Raw genomic sequence first — 15,000 nt, forward strand, 5'->3', positions numbered from 1 at the left:
CCCCCCCCCCCCCCCCCCCCCCCTATTTTCTTACAGGTAGATGTGAGGTGCCACACTTTTTATTGCTATATTTCCTTGGTGTGTTGATACGCTGCTTATATCAGTTTCATTAGTAAACGTTAATATTATCGGCAATAGGAATTGATTTGGTCTATTAGAACATCTAGGATCGATCCCCGTCGATGGACCCATTGGGCTATTTCTCGTTCCAGCCAGTGCTTCACAACTGGTGTTACAAAGGCCGTGGTATGTACTATCCTGTTTGTGGGATGGTGCATATAAAATATCTCTTGCTGCTAATCAAAAAGAGTAGCCCATGAAGTGGCGACAGCGGGTTTCTTCTCTCAATATCTGTGTGGTCCTTAACCATATGTCTGACGCCATATTACCGTACATAAAATGTGTTGAGTGCGTCGTTAAATAAAACAGTTCCTTCACCATGGACCGTCCGACAATTACCTAACGCTTTGGAATGAATGAATGAATGAATGAATGAATGTTTAACGACACCCCAGCACGAAAAATACATCAGCTATTGGGTGTCAAACCTAGAATGCAAACAAATAAAGTGATGCTCAACATCAATATAAAAATTCAAGATTCAACAGTGTAAAGAACTGTGCAAAAATACAAATATCACAGATAGATACTGACTTTTACTCAAAATTTCAATTATATCTCGAAGAAAACAAGGGGATTTGTGCTGTATTGGCCATTCTCAAAGAGAATGTTACACCCCTGCACCACGGTGAGGTTACAGCACGCGCAGGGCTAACGGTTTGAGGAGTGGCGACATGATATACGTTACAAAATATTATTGAGACAAAGAAAGGAAAGTTATTTAAGTCTAAGCGACAAAACCTTTATCTATGATCAAGACCGTATGTCGAATTAACATTTGGCAAAATAGTGGTTGCTGATTCCATGAATCTCTATCTCGTGTCTCGTCTACATAACAGGAGGACAGCCACTCCCGAGGAAATCCTTTACTGGAAAGTTCATCCTTACAAAGAGGACTGTCAGACTGATTTACAAAATCATTGGAATAAATATAACTGTTATGACATGCACTCATGAATGAATCACTGTCAAAACAGTGATGGTATCAGGTGTTCACGAAAGCTGGGCATATCCTGCCCCATCGGTGGCAGCCGACTTGCATTTGTTTTTGTCCAGAATAGTGTCTCATGAGTGAGACTAACAAAGTGCCTGGTTTTGATTTACATGCTTGTTGTGCGGCCCGTCACCGTGTCTGTATTTATTTCTTCTTTTATTTGTATATTAACAAACCGGGGTTTACCTCAGTCGGTAGCGCTCACCTGAGGTCCTTGGTTCATAAGATCAAACCTCTTCGACGGATCCGTTGTTTTCCCCCGTCCCAACCAGTACCTCACAACCGGCATATCAAATACCGTGCCATTTGTTGTCCAGTCTTTGGGAAAATGTATATAAAAGATCTCTTGCTGGTCATGGGAAAAAGTAGCGTGTTTCCTCGTGTCACAGTGACTATGTCTGACATCCAGTAGCCGATGATTAATAAATCAATGTGGTTTAGAGGTGTCGGTTTTTTTTATTGGACGGGTCCTCTCACTCAGACGGTAGACAATAGTCACCACTAGACTCCAATTAGGGAATGGAGCCACTGAGGGGGTTCGATCCTTCAATCAATGCACCCCAGGCGAGCAGCCGGTAAAACGCTTGCCTGAGGCGATTGGATTCTCTGCGGATCCTTTGTTTCTCCTGGTATATCAAAAGCCGTGATATGTGATGTCCTGTATATGGGTAACTTTACATAAAATATCCCTTGCTGATCATGGAAACTGTTGCGGGTTTTGTCTGACTACCGTATCTCAGTGACCACATGTTTGACGTCCAACAACCCAATCAGTAATTAATGAATGTGCTCTAGTGATGTAGTTAAACAAAACAAAATTGACTCTGTTGGAGGAGGCCACGCACCATGTCTGAATCTACTTAATAAAATAGAACAATAAGCTGGTCATGAAACACTGTTTAATCCGATTATATATTTGACATACCAAGTAAAAAAACCAAAAGAGTAACGATGCACATGCATATATATAACTCATATACGAACATAATCACAGAATAACTAGGAGTAATATTTACGTAACAGAGGATAACATGTTAAATCAACAAATCTAGTTCCAGGCGTACATACTTTTTCTGCTTGATATACAACGCATTTTAAACTGTATATGACAAACACCTGGGTGAATGGAAACAAAATGGCTTTGCCAAAAATTATACCTGAAGCAAAATGTCGTAAATTAATGTGTAAGTTGACGGTAAACAATTTGAACAGTGGAAATTATTTTCCACTGCCTTGAAATAGGATCGATGGCTTTAAACTGATGAATAAAACAAAAACCTGGATGAATGGAAAGAAAATGGCTTTGCCAAAAATAGAAACGTTTTAAATAGCATGTCGTAAAATTAAAAGTGAAGTTGACGGTAAACAATTTGAACAGTGGAAACCATTTTCCAAAACAAAAACAAAATAGGATCGATGGCTATAAGACATGATACCCCTCAAAACAAAAAATAAAAAACCAAAGAACAAAACACAAAAAGAACAAAAAACCCTAGCAAAAACATTTTTAAATAGTCATTTATCACCAGTTAAATAAAAAATTTTAGACAAAATTATTTGTTTTAATAAGAAATGTTTTTCAAACACGTTTATATTCAGAATAACATTTGATACACATCAAACAAAACTGAAACATGAAATATGTAACAAAGACTGAACAAAAAATACAAAACTAACATATGGGATATGTAACATATACTGAACACAAATACAAAAGTAACACATGTAATATATAAGATATACCGAGCAACAAAGAAGCGTCTATCCTATTGCCTTATATATAATATATATATTCGACTTTCTTGGCACAGTGTAACTAGTCTTCGTCATCTTCTGAAAAACAAAACAAAACCCCCATTAAATTGCATCTTAAAAATATGAGTGAGTGAGTGAGTGAGAGAGTGAGAGAGTGAGTGAGGGAGTAAGTGAGTGAGAAAGTGAAAGAGTGAGAGTGAGTGAGTGAGTGAGTGAGAAAGTGAGTGAGAGAGTGAGTGAGAGAGTGAGAGAGTAAGTAAGTAAGTAAGTAAGTCAGTCAGTCAGTCAGTCAGTCAATGAAAGCATGATTTTTGATAGTTTCACATAAATATTCTCATAATGAATAAATTCAACATACAAAAAGAATGTCGAAATTATAAAATAATATTGGGTTACTATAACCTTGTTTTTGCGTATTTTATTATTTAAAAAGTACAGAAGCTTTTAATCGTTAGAAGGCTATAAACGACTACCTTATAATTGCTTCCATGGGCGTCATCAGTGATTTTTGAAAGAGGTTCTTTTTAAAATTTAACTAGTACATTTCACGGCTACGAATTAATATCATAAAGACAAAGAAATGAGGTATTTTTGGCTTTGTGGAGCGCTTGTAAAATGTGTATGTCTTAACCGTAAACCGGCATCGGTGGCGTCGTGGTTAGGCTATCGGTATACAGGCTGGTAGGTACTGAGTTCGGATCCCAGTCGAGACATGGGATTTTTAATCAATCCAGATACTGACTCCAAACCCTGAGTGAGTGCTCCGCAAGGCTCAATGGGTAGGTGTAAACCACTTGTACTGACCAGTGATCCATAACTGGTTCAACAAAGGCCATGGTTTGTGCTATCCTGCCTGTGGGAAGCGCAAATAAAAGATCCCTTGCTGCTAATCGGAAAGAGTAGCCCATGTAGTGGCGACAGCGGGTTTCTTCTCAAACTCTGTGTGGTCCTTAACCATATGTCTGACGCCATATAACCGTAAATAAAATGTTTTGAGTGCGTCGTTAAATAAAAATATTTCTTTCTTTCTTTCTTAACCGTAAATGGAAGTTGTAGGTCACTATAATCAATCGTAGCTACGATTCTTTGTGAAAATGGCCCAGGTGGGTACAAGATATATATATATACGACTGATGTCTTTTACCTGAGTCGGGTTGAATGATAGGTCCGCCCCCATGACCGCCACCTCCATGACCGCCGCCTCCGTGTCCGCCGCCACCGTGTCCACCTCCATGACCGCCACCACCACCACCCCCATGGCCGCCATGTCCTGCAGATAAGACCGTAGTCACGGTCATGACAAGGAGCTGTGTGAACAGAAGAAAGGAATGTTTGTTCAACAAGACACGGTTTGGTTTGGTGTCGACGATAATTACTGAAGGAATGAGGGACACACATGCAACACACGAACGTACACATGTACACACAGGCACGCTCACGCACTCACGCAAGCACCCACTCGCGTACACTATATATACGACATACATTCATATGTACGTATGTATGTATGTTTATATCTATGTACGTACATATAAACATACATATGGACGGACGGACGCTCGCACGTATGTACATACACGTAGATAGTACATACATGTACATACGCATTTATGAAACTACAATCATAAGTGATTAAGTCAAAGACACGAAACTAATTTCGATATTCATGTAAAATATTTATTTTATTTTTAGAGACAAAACATTTGATTTTAATTTCATTGTTCTGTAGCAGAAAGAGCTGACCGCACATCATCTCCGACAAACTGTTACATCGATTATAATTAGCAATAATCCCCACAAATTGGATTCTTTATGATCTGATCGATTTATTAGCAAAAATGAAATGCTAAACTAATTGTAGAAAAATATCGTTTATATCGATGGCTGACAATCAGAAATAGATCCATTGTCATGGCTTTCTAAAAACGTTTGTTAAAAGTTAAAAAAGGAGATGAAAAATCTCAAAAGGAAAATAATTTTATTTATTTGTTTAAATTATATAACTTTACATCACTCTCATTACATCGTTGCCCCTCTCACCAAAACACAACAAACCCCACCACCAGAACAATAGAAAGAACCCTAGACACCCCCCCCCCCCATAAAACAACAACAACAAAAACCCCAAACAACCACCCTAAAAACCAACAAACAAACAAACAAGAACAATATTGACACAACAGCAACCACCAAAAAAAAAAACGACAAAAACAAACACACAAAAAAGCAAATGAACGAAAACAAAAGCAACAACCCCGCCAAAAAAAACACAATAAAAAAACAAAACAAAACGACAAAACAACAGCAATCCCTCCCCCCACAAAAAATCCAAAAAAATCCAACCAAGTAAATATAAAAAGAAAAAATGTCAAATAGTGAAACAACTGGACATAACCGGTTTTGTTTGTCTGTCCTCGAGTGTTTGTTTTCTTTCAACATTTGGAACACACGCGTTTCACTAATGAGATTTTAAAAATAACTTACCACCAGCACCAAACATTGCATAGTGAAAACCTTCATGTTTGGAACTCTCACTGGCTAGGGATGGACCGGACGAACACTGGTGGCTCCGCTTCCAGTTAACTGACCATAGACTGGTATGCTGTTCAATATATATATAGTGCACCTAATTAGATTTTTACCGCCTAAAAATATATGAGACTAAATCTCGTTGACACGCAGTATACATAAATAATTTTCAGTAACATGTTTAAATTATTGCGTGATGAATAAGAGTAAATTTGTTTTCTAATTTTCTGACTTGGACGAGAGAGAGGAGGTATGTTTTATTTAACGACGCACTCAACACATTTTATTTACGGTTATATCAAGTGCGTACTCATAATAAAACCAATGCTATTCAGAAGGACGATACATTATCTACAGGAGGACTGCCACTCTCAAGATGTACAGCCAAAGGAAATTTAAAAAAGTGAATGTGTAATTCAGTAAGAAGAAATATTTGTGTTGTGCGTTGCAAGCGATAATGGTTGAGGACATAAAACAGTCCAGCTGCAATGTACTTACATTGGGATTAAACTACAGGCTTCTGAAAAGAGAACATTTAGTAAATGGCTTTGCGAGAATAAATTCAGGTAACTCATTTTCATTCATTTCCATTTTTCGTAACTAAGGATGTCTGTGTAAATTATGTCTAAACATAATTTCGCAAATGTCCAGCCAGTACCCCACGACTGGTATATGAAGGGCCTTGGTATCACGTTTGCGGGATGGTGTATATAAAAGACCCCTTGTTACTAATGGAAAAACGTAGCGGGTTTCAACTCTAAAAACTATTATGTCAAATTACCAAATGTTTGACATCCAATAGTCGATGCTTAATAAATCAATGTGCCCTAGTGGTGTCGTTAAACAAAACATACTTTAACTTTTACTGCGCGAACGAAACATAGGTTACGCAAAATTAGATTTGTGACAGGAATGTGCGAATGTTACGATCGCAAATTTGAGAGCCGGAAATGTCGAAGTTGTTTGTACATTAGGTTTAGGGCTAAGGAGTTTTATTCTGAATATAACGTGTGGTCGTTTTACACACCCATCTCCAACTCTAGGTATTTTATTTTGTTTCTTTTACCCCGTCGCTTCCAGTGCACAAAGACATCAACGGCCGTGGTCTGTGGAAAAGTGCACATAAAAGATCCCTTGCTGCTAGTCGAAAAACTAAGACGATGTATAAAGAATTACCAAATGTTTGACATCCAATAACCGGTGATTAATTAAATCAATGTGTTCTTATAATATCGTTAAACAAAACAAACGTCAACTTTTAAACGTGTTCGACAGATACGTAACGCTCTAGGGGATTAGGCCATACTTCTTCTGTTCATAGTTCCCACATTTTGTGACTTTCACCATCTCTGTGACACATTCCTAATAAGGCACCATGAATTCAGTCATCATATCTCTAATAAGCCTCCAAATATCCTATGTAAAATGTAAACTTTTACACATACAAATTGTAATTTGTTTTTGAATTTATTTTTAATGTCAGTAAAAATGGAGTAAAATATAATGATTCAAATTGTTTTTCTTCAAATATTTTGAAATTTCCCCCCAGAGAACATTGCATATAGAAAATACCTAGAAGAAAAAATAGCTCTTTATTGTATGAAGAAATTTCAACATTTAGTAAAGTTATTACATTTTGAAGTTGGTGTCTCTCAAATGTCTACTGCTAAAATTGGCCATTGGAAGGCACTATGGTAGATGTTTTAACATAGCCTCCATATGCTCTAATTTTAAAGGTGATATCCCGATACGCACTGGACATTGTTGTAATATGCATATTATTGAAATGCATTAGTTTTGGCCAATTAATTGTTTTTGGACCAATAGACCACATATCACAGTTATCTTCCCTTTAGTTGACCACAATTCGGGGCATATCTATACACAAGTAGCTCACCGTTTGACTGTGATTATTTTATGGCAGACAGCTTTAATGTGGTTACGATTAGACTGAAGTTGACAGGGGAGAGCATATAGTTTGCAAACATGTGTAAATTGATAAAATTGAAGACATTTTATGGTAATTCCAGCCCATGCAAATGTAATACTTTTAAAGTAAAATTGGTGTCCTCCGTCCAGGTTTAGTGGGTGTGTTTGTTTAAATCAATATTCTGTGAGAAAGATCAGGACAACAGGGTTTGTCCTTCCCATGAAATGTTGCCCCCGGGCAGCCAGACAAAGGTGTATGAAAAAATCCATGGTCCTACAGATAAATGTGCTATAGTTACTGACGCTGTATTGAAACACATAGAGTAATAATTGTGGTTTGTGGCTATTAGTGTTATTTAATTCTACTGTTATTTGTATATTAACAAAACATCATTTCATCAGAGATTCTGAGTATTTATTTTACAGACAACCAGAAACGATAACAAGGAAGGATTGTATAAGCGTACACAACGCGAAATTATCCTGATGCATGTTGAATAATATTCAAGGTACGTACTGGTAATTAAATCGAACAGTCTGATTATTGTAGAAATACTAACACGCATTATAAGTTGGGTCTCAATATATTTAATTGTCTATTCTCCAACTTTTATCAAAATATAAAGCGAAAAATCGGCATAAAATAAATCAGTGAAATACATTTTTTTTTATTTACCATTGAAACAAAAAATTCTCAGTTAAAATATAACTTTTTGAAGTATGTATATATTCAGAAAAACGCTCATAACAATTTGTTTATGCAAAGGTTTTGTACACTGGATGAAATGGGCGCGATTTAGCTCAGTCTGTTGAGTGCTCGCATGAGGTGCTTGCGTTGCAGGGTCCTTTGAACTAATTTTTTTCTAGTTCCAACTAGTGCACCACAACTGGTTGAAGGCCGTGGTATGTGCTTTCCTGTGGGAAAGTGCATATAAAAGATCCCTTGATACATTAGGAAAAATGTAGCGGGTTTCCTCTGATGACTACGATTCAGAATTACCAAATTACCAATCTAATAGCCGATGATTAATTAATCAATGTGCTCCAGTGGTGTCGTTAAACAAAACGAAATTTTTAACAACCATGAATTCATTATACTGAGAAAGAAACGTATATTTTATTATTTCCTAATTGTCCATATTTTCATATGTGTTCTTTCTTCTTCTTTTTTTTCCTTTCAATTGTCGTCGGGTTCTGAAAAAATAAAAAAAGCAGTAAACTGTAATATAAATATTGCAACCACCCAGCCAGACCATTAAAGGCGCAGACCCTAGTTTTAACCCGTAAAAAAATGGACACTAAGTTTAGTTAATTTACAAACCTGTAAGTCATTTGGATAAAGTTACAACAGCGTGAAAGAAGAGTATGTGACGTTAAAACAGGAAATATCCTTTAAAAAAAAGACTAGAACTCGAATCAATAAACCGCTACTTCTTAGACGTACGTGCGTTTTTAAAATTATAAAAAATGCTTTCTGGGTATTAGAAACACCAGTATGACCAAAATACTTCTGTTCTACGACAATGGATCATCTAAAGAATAAACAATAAAGAAATGTTTGATTTCAGTGATCATAAACGGCTCTAATAGTGAAAAATATGCTGTAGTGTTTAAAAACTAGGGTCTGTCCCTTTAAATAAAAAAAAAAAAAAAAATCACACATACACAAACATTTAGAATAGAACATGTGAACTATTTTCACATGCATGCGCGCTACAGTTAAACAAAATACTGTCGCATTTTGAAAAACAATTACACTGTACTCTTCATATATTTGTTCAGGAAACTGAAAGTATTTTCAGTATTACGTTTTTCATTAATTTTCACACCAGTGAGATTTATGTCTACTTCACCGAGAAACACTTGCAGTGAAAGTAGTGACATGTTAAAGCGACATACCCTAGTTTTTAAGCACTACGGGGTGCTTTTAACTATTAGAGACGTTTTTGATCAATGAAATTAGACATTATTTAGATTTTATTGTTAAGATTATGTATTTCCGTAAATCCGAAAGGTTTTTGATCATCCTGGTGTTTCATAGTTTTATTCAGCTTAATGTTCTTTCTTTCTTTCTTTCTTTCAACTTGTTTTCGTGCTTATGTCCAATTAAGGTTCAAACACGCTGTCCTGGGCACACGCCTAAGCTATCTGGGCTGTCTGTCCAGGACAGTGGGTTACTTGTTAGTTGTTAGTGGTTAGTCAGAGAAAAGAGGATGTAGTAGTACCATGCTGCGATCCAAGAACTTACCAGCCTTATGTCCAGTGGCTTAACCACACCACCGAGGCCGGTTTAATGTGTTAGAACAACCTGGGTCACATCCGCCACCGCAGAATTATCTCCCTTCCCGGACGTGCATATACACATCCGCGCATGGGTAAACCATCAACTTCGTTCTCAATTCTGCAGTGCTCCATGGCTTAAGTGATTTTGAGTACCACAAAATGCATTTATCATATTTTTAAAATGCCTCTGAAAAGTAACGTTTATTGAGACTAGCTCTAGTCTGTGTTTAATAATATTTCCTCGTTTCAATGTCACAGATTCTTGTTTCACTCTATTTTAACTTTTCCCAAGTGTATTACAGATTTGTACATTTACCAAACGATTTGTACATTTTCACGGGCTTAAAGATACGATTTACATGTATGAAAACTCCAGTATGGCAAGCAAGCCTCTTTCTAACCATTCAAAATCAGTTCGCAGTTAACCAGTCGATAAAACAACCAAGTGTGTATAGTATTTTTACGCGCACAACAAGATGTTCACCAGGACTATGCTACACAAAACAATCGTAGCACTATTATGTTCGTAAATATCTAAAATCGCGACCGGAATTCTTTTCTAGGATCGGCAACCCACCCATGCCTTAGACTATGATAGGTCACTAAGTAACACAGACTCCAAATACATGTTAGAGACCTCGCCGTTTAAGGTGAGCAATAACTCTCACCCTAACACTGGATCAAGGAGAGTAATTATTACCTCCTCTTAGCATGTCAATTTATATGGTATTAACGGCTTTCCATAATCTAAGTCACGGTAGCAATTAATCACTCCCCTCAATTTGTTTTCACGGCAAGCTCTCATGATAGACGACAATTTGATTCTTTTCTATTAAGTTTAAAATTTGTATTTTTTAACGACACCACTAGAGCACACTGATTAATTAATCATTGGCTATTGGTAATTCTGACACGTAGTCATCAAAGAAAACCCGCAACAATTTTCTTAATGCAGGAAGTGATCTTTTATATGCACTTTCCCCACATACAGGAAATCACATACAACGGCCTTTGACCAGTTGTGGATCCACCGAGGTGGTTCGATCCTACGACGCAGACACCTCAAGAGAGCACTAAACCGACTGAGCTAAATCAAGCCCACTTTTCTATTAAGAGTACGGACTGATTCGTGTCATAAAAAAATATAATATTTACATATCTTTCATTAACCTTCTGAGTTTTTACCTGAAATTGATTTCTATGTAACTTCAAACGTTAGGGCGGTAAATATTTTGTTGTTGTTGAAAAAGACGTTCAGATTTATTTTAAGGATTGTTGAGGATATATATAAGACACAGAATACTACATAAGTGTCCGTTAAATACCATTTATCTCACAATTCATTGGTAAAAAACATATCGAACTCGCTTCTGCTCGTTAGATACGTTTTAAAATAACTCGTTTCAAGATAAATGGTTTCTAAAGGCAACTCATGTAATATTCTCTATTTAATACGATTTATAACAAAACTACATTAATGTTGCTTCTGAAAAATTATCTACTTGCGAGCGCGCACCCTGTGTAAACATAATATCTTGCAATCGTTTCCATAGTAATGTCAAAATGCTGTTTCATTCTCTACACCTTGAGTTTTTCAGACTATAGAAAAACCAACATTATTTAACAAATTTCTAACAAATATAACCCAGTTATTTTTATTGGGGAACACGATATCACTACCTAATTCACTATACTTATAGAATACAATTTTGAGTTTTCTGCTTTACACCAAGTAACTGCTAACACAATTTCAAATGCACGCTTTCTACTGATGTTCCCTAAATAAACTCCTAGACGCCAAATGTTTTAAAGGGACATTCCTGAGTTTGCTGCATTGTAAGATGTTTCCGACTAATAAAATATTTCTACGATTAAACTTACATATTAAATATATTTTCTTGTTTAGAATATCAGTGTCTGTAAAATTTAACCTAGTACAAATATTAGAATGATTAGAAAAACGTTTAATATACATCCACTAATATTTTATGCAGAAAAATATATTTGATATGTAATTACAATCGTTAAAAAGTCGATAACATCTTAAAAATTGCAGCAAACTCAGGAATGTTCCTTTAACAAAACAAATGGTTGTAGATACTTTTGCACTATGTACATTCCTTTTTGGGCATGTGCTCCAAGAGCACCTTTTTTGTATGTCAGTAAATGACCGACCTATTTTAAAGACAACACCTAAGAAAATTATGTTAAAATTATATTAGGTAATGAGTAATAACTATATGCAAATTTTAAAATTATTTGATGATGTTTCACCTTTACGCAATACCAAAATGTTTGTTTTGTCACTTAGCACGCAGTCGCCTTTTCATGCTAATATATCATACTATGCATCCAAAGAATTGCATATCTAATTTATTTTCGAGTACCGGTAATACATCTATGTCATCTGTATATAATGGAATAAACAGTTTAAGTATGCGTGTGTTCACCCCACCAACATTGTTTTTGATTATCTTAGTAATTTATATATAACAAATTTAAAAAAGGTGAAAGGCATTCACCTTGTCTAACACCTATGCATTAATATGAATTTTCGCGTTTTATTGTATATAGTATCTCATAACTCTATACAGAGTAGCCTGCATAGTATGTGTTAATGGTATATTTTTGTATTTTTACAATGTTTATACTGGGTGATACTTAGATAAAATACATGTCTGTCTCTTTATCTGTTTGGGCGGGACGTAGCCCAGTGGTAAAGCGTTTGCTTTATGCGCGGTCGGTCTAGGATCGATCTCCGTCGGTGGACTCATTGGGCTATTTCTCTTTCCAGCCAGTACTCCACAACTGGTGTAACAAAGGCCGTGGTGTATTATTTTGTCTGTGGAATGGTGCATGTAAAAGATCCCTTGCTGTTAATCGAAAAGAGTAGCCCATGAAATCCTACATTCGATCCTCTCCATATATAAATACTATCATGGACAGAATGTTAATACTTTGTTTTTATTGCAAGAGAAAACAAATTACCCGATACATTTGTTTGGTAATAGTAAACGATATGGCGATACAGAATCGCATGCGAGGTTCACGATGCGATGTGTCGCAATAGGTAGTACTAAACCAAATAACTTCCGGCTGGGTCAAAGTTTGAGGTGCACCCAACTTTTTATAGAAAAGTTAACACCACAAGTCCTGTGATTGTTGATAAATTTGAGTGTGTTGGTTGTAAAAACATAGTTTCACCTGAGCAAAAATGTATGGAATTTTATTTCATCTAGTGCCACTGTGCCAAGTAGCCTTGTGCTTGAAACATGAGAAGAAACAACAAAACGGAGCGGGACGTAGCTCAGTGGTAAAGCGCTAGGTTGATGTACGATCGGTTTGGGATCGACCCCCTGTTGATGGGCCCATTGGGCTATTTCTCGTTCTAGCCAGTTCACCACGACTGGTATATCAAAGGGCGTGGTATATGCTATCCTGTATGTGGGGTGGTGCAAATAAAAGGTCCCTTGATACTAATGGAAGAATGTGGCGGGTTTCCTCTCTAAGACTATATGTCGAAATTACCAAATACTTTACATCCAGTAGCCGATGATTAATAAATCAATGTGCTCTAGTGGTTTCATTAAACAAAAACAAAACAAAACAACAAAACAAACCGTTTTGCATTACGGATAAGCACTTTACATTGAGTAAAAACATTCGGAAACACAGGAGTGTCTAGGACCCCGATACCCAACCCCTGAATCCGCGCCTAGGAGTTGTGGAAGGCTTCATAAGTAATACTTTTTATTTTATACCCGGTATATCTTCTGCAATTTTGTTTCTCTGTACATAGTTCGTTTTAATGGTTTTATTTTGGGGGTGATGTATATACATAAAAATTGCCCCACCACTCCCCCTTCCGATTTAATAAGTTCCAGAACACTCACCTCACCTTGTCAGGGACCTAGGCTATGAGGGGGCATGGGGGGGGGGGGGGGGGTCGAGCGAATCCCCCTGCCGAGGCTAAAACAATTGTTTTTACAATGCAATATTACACTATTCATATAAGTATTGAAGGAAATGGTTTATTTACCGACGCCTGAAAAACACATTTTATTTACGATTATATGGCGTCGGACTATTCATATAAGTGTGCAAGGAAAACGTAGACATTAGGTTCCGCTAAGTTCCGCTAGGTTCATATTTGAATCCCCGCCCTCCTTCCCCTCAAGTCAAGACCACGCTACTACGCCCGTGCTCGTCTCAATCTAATGTTTGTGGTGGGATCTAGCGCAGTCAACAGAACTCTCGCCTGAGCTTTGCTTCGGTCGCAGGATCGAATCTCCTCGATGACCCCATTCTCTTTTCTCTTTTTTTTTCGTCCCAACCAGTGCCCCACGACGGGTATATTAGGCCCCGTATCCATAGACTGTTCCCTTGTGAACTTGTGACCTTGTGGCGTTGTGACCTCGTGACCTGGCCTTGTATACTCTGTCTCCATAACATGTTCCCTGTGGCTTGTGCACTACTGATTTATTCTACTTATCAACACGTGATTATCTTATAAAACAAACTTTGAACAGAATGGAAATCAAGGAAATCACAAAAGCTTTTAATGCAAAAATTATTTTGTTTACAGTTGTCATGGTAATCCTTATTTTTAGGGTCCCACCGCAGCTCATGTCCTCTCACCTCCTCAATAAATTCAGCTTCACTCATATTGAGAATAGCTTACCAAGACTATCAACACCAAAGTGGCTTGTACGCTCTTGTGGCGTATGGAAAAGAATGAACATTTTCGTTCCCTGTGTTCCCGGTCAGTAGGTCACACGTGACGTGCACAAGGCCACATGTTCCCCGGGTTCAACCTATGGGAACGGCCAATAAGCAAAACAAAGGTTCATTATCTATATGGCGCGTCACAAGGTCACAAGCGAACACGGAACAAGGGAACACACCACAAGGGAACAGTCTATGGATACGGGGCCTTAAAGGCTGTAGTACGTGATGTTTGTGGGAAAGCACATATGAAAATATTCCTTGCTGCTAATGGAAAACAATGAAGCGAATTGTCAGAAGTATCATATTTTTGACAGCAATGTGCTCTAGTGGTGTCGTTAAACAAAAACAAACTCGAGCTGTCTAAAACCTATTATTGTATTAACAAAATACAACAATTCGTCAGTCACAATATACTATATAGTACTACAGTATTTAAGGAACATACAATCAGTGCATTTGTGCATACAATACACCAAACAATCCTAATACAAGTCAAAGTAATATTCAAGGTATTTGACATGGACTAAGCTTTAAACATGATAGTTGATTATTGTGAACAACGAAAAGGAAAACGAACTGAAAAAAAGTATTTCAGGACATCTAGTTTTCAAAAGTTTACGGTGGAGTACACCCCCAAACCCCCTAGAAACTTTGCTTTGCGT

At 37.0% G+C, this 15,000-nt stretch overlaps 1 long non-coding RNA gene across 1 annotated transcript; it reads right to left on the reverse strand.

Moving 5' to 3' along the window:
• Window positions 1-2,657: 2,657 nt before the first annotated feature.
• Window positions 2,658-5,532, reverse strand: LOC121389554. Its single transcript, XR_005960082.1, has 3 exons — window positions 5,354-5,532; window positions 4,014-4,176; window positions 2,658-2,947 (listed from the first exon to the last, which is right to left on the reverse strand). It is a non-coding gene; the product is annotated as an uncharacterized LOC121389554 (long non-coding RNA).
• Window positions 5,533-15,000: the final 9,468 nt, after the last annotated feature.

The sequence above is a fragment of the Gigantopelta aegis genome, chromosome 14 (genome assembly GCF_016097555.1).
Source record: "Gigantopelta aegis isolate Gae_Host chromosome 14, Gae_host_genome, whole genome shotgun sequence".
NCBI lineage: Eukaryota > Metazoa > Mollusca > Gastropoda > Neomphalida > Peltospiridae > Gigantopelta > Gigantopelta aegis.